This window comes from Echinops telfairi, unplaced genomic scaffold (assembly GCF_000313985.2).
Source record: "Echinops telfairi isolate 266 unplaced genomic scaffold, ASM31398v2 ScPeMD7_2291;HRSCAF=2852, whole genome shotgun sequence".
NCBI classification, from domain to species: Eukaryota; Metazoa; Chordata; class Mammalia; order Afrosoricida; family Tenrecidae; genus Echinops; species Echinops telfairi.
In genome coordinates, this window is record NW_022106189.1 from 9,839,141 (window position 1) to 9,844,894 (window position 5,754).

At 44.8% G+C, this 5,754-nt stretch overlaps 1 pseudogene; it reads left to right on the plus strand.

Moving 5' to 3' along the window:
- Positions 1-2,457: 2,457 nt before the first annotated feature.
- On the plus strand, positions 2,458-5,305 carry LOC101644993 (annotated as a pseudogene).
- Positions 5,306-5,754: the final 449 nt, after the last annotated feature.

A 5,754-nucleotide genomic window follows, 5' to 3' on the forward strand; every position in this document is an offset into this window, starting at 1 on the left:
GAGTCTACATCCCTTCCGCAGGAAATCCTCCTCTCTCTGTTTTTACAGTGGGCTTCTTGGGAACAAGATTAGATTTCTCGGGGTAAAAAAGGTTTTGCTGTGAAACAGCAGCCCCGGGTGTGGGGGAGCAGGGCACCTTGGAAGGGCTTAGAGTCATTGTGTAGGAGAAGCATGGACAGATGGGTCTTCCTGGCCCTCCAGGATGGACCAGCAATGACGTTGTTGTTGTTGCTATTGTTGGGAGTTGCTGTCAGGTTGATTCTGGCTCATGGTGGCTCCATGTGTGCAGAGCAGAATTGCCCCTTGGGCTTTTCAGGACTGTGCTCTTTCAAAAGCAGCTAACAAGGCCTGACTCTGAAAGTGCTTCTGGGTGGATTTAAACCATCCACCTCTCCAGAGGCTGTATAGTTTTGAAATGGACCGCTCTACTGGGGGTCAGATTCATTTGGATTATTTGTTTATTATTATTATTCAAGCAATCCAGTCATTGAAGAAATGATAGAAAATAAAAAATAATAGAAATGATAGAAAAAAAGAAAATAAAAAATATAAAAGCCGCTCAAAATTCTTCCATCAAGAGATAATTTTTAAAGATTATACATAACTTTCCTAATCAGATAATCAGCAATAAATTTTCCATATACTTAATTTATAAGCATTTTCTTTAATAAAATGCATATCGCAATCGCATATACTATTCTAATTTATAAACATGGTATTATATTTCATAGTACATTATCAGGTTGAGTTGACTAGACCCATGGTGACAATATGATTTCCAATTGCTGATTTTTTCTAAGTGCCTGTAGGTAGACTTAAACTGCCAATCTTTTGCTTAACAGCTGAATTTCTGTCATATACATATTTGTATATTTATAGCAGAGTAGGATAAGAACCCACCACTCTACATGCTAAACCTTGTGTTTCCAAGTAAGAATGGGAATGTCTTCTCATTTTACAGAGTGCTGTAAGCCCTTACCTTTACTTATAATGGCATTGACTGACTTTGAATTTCACCGTAGAATTCACTAAATCCCTTCAAGTCCTTATCTCTTTTAAAACTGACAATCCCTCTAGTCATCTTCAATTGCTGTTGGTGTGTTCTGATTATTCGTGCTCTTATTGACCTGACAGGCCAGAGCAGACTGTCTCAGAAGAATTTCTCAGACTGCAACCTTCAAAGGAGTCAAGTGCCGGGTCTTTTTTCCTGTGGAGCTGAACCACCTATAAGTTTGAATCACCAAAGTTTTGACTAGTAAGTTTAACCCTTGTGCCACTAATGCTGCTTATTTTCATTTTACGGAGAAGAAAACTCAAATTCAGAAAGGTTACATGAGTTGTCTGTACTGCTCAGGAAATAAGATACCAAGATGGTATCCACTGTCCAAATCCTGACTTCTCCTAACTTCTCTTCTTCTTGCGGATGATCTGGTGCTCCAAGAGTGACTGCCGAGCAATCACGTGACTACAGCCCTCTACCCGTGCTGAGAGTTTAGGACGGGCATAGTCCCAGGTAGCTGCCAGGAGCTGGTTCTACCCAGTGCCACGGAGAGCCTCTCCGGCCAGTGCCTGCAGCGACTGCTGCATTATTTAGCAACTGTTGGTGGCATCCACAATAAAGTGGCTGCAGAGAATGAGGCTGGATCCCATTTCAGAGCCTCTGAGGGCTTCAGAAATGGTATGCTCTTTCCTTGCTGGGTAGTTGTCTTTAAGGGCCAGTGTCAGTCTTCTGGGTGCAAGGAGCTCACCTACTCAGTATCACCCCTTCCCTGCGCCCCTGGCGGACCCTGCCTCTGTAGAAAGACCTGCGCTCTGGGCAGTCAGAGGGAAGGCAGCTCCCCTTGAACTTCTCTGTCAGGCACCAGAACATGAGGTGTCTGATCTGGGTACTCCTTGCAAGCTAATCCACCAGGTATCCAATCTCTGGTATCGAGGGAGATGACCTCAGAGCTTTGAATGTGGCTAGTAGACCAATAGACCTCTTGTTCTTGCTCTGCTTTAGTCTTTCCAGATGAAAGATGAGACTTCTGGGAAAGAAGATGAGCTTCTAGGATACTGTGAGGCCCCAGAATTTGAAAGCCTCTTTCATGGAGTCCCTGACATGTGCTCTGCTGTTAACTAAAAGGTTGGAGATTTAAGATCATCCAGAGGGACCTTAAAAAGTGTGATCATCCAGACTGGTCACTTACATTTTATATGAATACTCTCCTTACCTCAATAGTATTTTAACTTCGATAGCTTTAGTTAGTTTAATGATATTATTATTGGAATTACCAAAGACCAATGGAGGTTACTTATCTCTCAAAAAGATAAAAATAGGGTCTGCATGTGTGCAAACACCGCTGAGCCCACCCTGCTTGCTGCCTCCACTGGACTTCTATAGTCTCTCCCTAGAGCTTTGCAGTTGTGACTAGCCGCTGTGGTCCTGTGGATTTGCTTGCCACGCATGACCATGACATGGAAGAATTCTACCCCAAAGACTTCCACCTCGGAGGAAGACGAAGACTGCATGCTGTGGGTTGGCGAGTGTAGTGAAGATGGTACAAATGAATGAGTGAAGGAAGATGAAGTGAATGGTGAAGAACAGACACAGAAAACCAAAGGGACAGAAAGAAAGGCTGCGGACATTCTGGCCAGGAAGAGAAAACAAGAGGGCCCATCATCATCAGAAGAAGAGCTGGGTTATGTGGACAACTGCCCCTCCCCCCAGAGGAATTTACTTCAGAGGACAGCACTGAAGCTGCAGCTCAGGGAGAGGGACATGTCTGATCAAAGCACACGGGAGCAAATGAAGGGGGAAGAAGAGAGAGTGGAGCACATCCTGGCCCATCAGGCCTGGAGGACGATATCCCGGCTCAGAGCAGCCAATGCACAGAGTGGACCACATGGCTGATCCCACTATGAGACACGACGTCCCTCGCTGACCCATGGCCCTACGGGGGACAACACTGGAAAATCAGTGCGGGGACTGGCACGGACTGACCCCACCACACCGAGGCAAAACACTAAAGGCATGCGGCAGAGCAGCAGGGGTAGCAGAGCAGGGCTTTGGGGCCAGAGCATGGCACCCCATTGGACGCAACTGGAGGACATGCCTACAGGTCAAAAATCAGACCTTGATCTATTTTCAGGATTTTCTTTTTTTTCTTGTTTAATTTTTAAAAATTTATTTATTCTCTTTTTTTTTGGTCATTGGTTTTCTTTGTTGTTGTCATTTTGTTCTCTTTTGTCACTTTGTCTTGCCATGCCTTGTTTTTTTGTGCAGATTATTATCTCTGCAGGTCTATCTAGATAAGACAGGCTGGATGAACAGTCTGGAGGAGAAAACAATGGGACCGATGGTTCCAGGGGGACATGAGAGAGGAGGAGGTGGGGGAAAGAAGGTGGTGCTGACCAACCCAGGGACAAGGGAACAACAAGTGATCTGAAATTAGTGGCAAGGAGGGTTTGAGAGGCCTGGTAGGGATTCAGCAAGGGCAATGTAACCGAGAGAAATTACTGAAACCCAAATGAAGGCTGAGCATGATAGTGGAACAAGAGGAAAGTAAAAGGAAATAGAGGAAAAAACTAGGAGGCAAAGGGCATTTATGGAGGTCTAAATACAGGCATGTACATATGTAAATATATTTGTGTAGGATGATGGGGAAATAGATCTGCGTGCATATATTTATAGGTTTAGTATTAAAGCAGCAGATGGACATTGGACCTCCACACAAGTAGTTACTCAATGCAAGAATACTTTGTTCTATTAAATTGGCACACCTTTCTGACATGATCACTGAAGACAAAAGGTGCATAAGCAAATGTGGTGAAGAAAGCTGATGGAGCCCGGCTATCAAAAGATATAGTGATACAGTGTCTGCGGTCTTAAAGGTTTACAGGTAAACAAACAGCCATCTAGCTGAGAAGCAACAAAGCCCACATGGAAGAAGCACACCAGCTTGTCTGACCACGAGGTGTAGAAGGGACCAGGTATCAGGCATCGAAGAACAAAAAATCATATCATTGTCAATCAGGGGGAGTGCAGAGGGGAGACCCAAAGCCCATCTGTAGGTAATGGGAAACCCCCTTACAGAAGGGTCACGGGGAAGAGATGATTCAGTCTGCGTGCAGTGTAATAACAATGAAACATACAATTTTCCTCTAATTCTTAAATGCTTCCTCCCCCCCACTATCATGATTCCAATTCTACCTTACAAATCTGGCTAGATCAGAGGATGTACACTGACTGGTACAGATAGGAACTGGAAACACAGGGAATCCAGGACAGGTGATCCCTTAAGGACCAGGAGTGAGAGTGGTGATACTGGAGGGTGGAGAGAAGGTGGGGGAGAAAGGGGGAACCAATCACAAGGATCTATATATAAACTCCTCTCTGGGGGACGGAAACAGAAAAGTGGGTGAAGGGAGATGTCAGACAGTGTAGGATATGACAAAATAATAATTTATAAATTATCCAGGGTTCATGTGGGTGGGGGGGGGGTAAGGAGCTAATACCAAGGGCTTAAGTGGAGAGCAAATATTTTGAGAATGATGAGGGCAACGAATGTATAAATGTGCTCAACACCATTGATGCATGTATGGATTGTGACAAGAGTTGTATGAGCCCAATAAAATGACTTAAAAAAAAAAAGAAGTGCTGGGTGCCGAGCAGAATCAGGGGGAAGCAGCAGTGAAGAGGAAGATAAAGGTGCAGATCAGGAAAGGGACATAGGGCCAGAAGACGCAAGAAAAAAGGAAGATAAACCCTGGACCAGCTTCCTCAACCATGTGGGACCCAAAACAAAAGTGCCCCCAAGTACACAAGGGAACAAGGAGAGGAGACTGAAGAGACAAGTTCCAGTCAAAGCAGAAGAGATGGAGAAGTCTAAAGAAAGAAAGCAACCCAAGTCACCACGGTGATTGACGTTGCTGGTGAAGAAGTGACTACGGAGGTGGAGGCTCCTTCTAAGGAAGCCCCAATCGTTCTTCAAGCTAAATAAGGAGAAGCCCCAGGCGACCTCGCCTTCAGCTCTGCGGTCACTGCCTGTCGGGTCAGGGTTAGAGAGACCACGTGGCACGAACAGCCTTCTGGGGAAGACCGGAGCCAAGGAGCAGAAAATGAGCACCCTCAAGAAGTCCGAATTGGACTGGGAAAGCTTCCAGGAGGAAGAGGGGATCGGAGAAGAGTTGGTCGCTCATCACTGAGTGAAACGAGTGTACATGGAACCGACCACGTGGACCACAGGCAGTTTGAAATTGATTAAGACCCAGGCTGAACAAAACGAAGCCACGCTGTGAGGAGGGAAAATCCATAGCAGCTTAATCCTGTTTACAGTGTGAGCTTCTCGTGTATCTGTGAAGTGTTTCCGTTTCTCTTCTCCGGCTTTCCCCAAATGCTCTTTGCTCCTACACTGAGATCCTGCCTGTGTATCTTGCCTGTCATGTAGTTTCAGTCATTTTCACTTTTAAAAGTTAGTCCTTAAAAAAGAAAGAAAAGAAAACAAGCAGGCCCTGTGAGAGGCTGGTGAAGATGGAAAAAAAGAGAAAGAAAATTTTTTTTAAAAGAGAGGGGGCGGTAATAATACCACCACGTAAGTGGAGCAGGGATATACATTTGAACCTTAGATATGTGAATAGATTTTGAGCTCACACTTAACCGTAAGCTCTGACCCCCAAACAATCTGCTCTTATGATGCAACCCTGACTGATATTTTTCCACCTCACAAAGGGACCATTGACAATAAGTGCTATAACAAACTGTGGTAAAGAAAT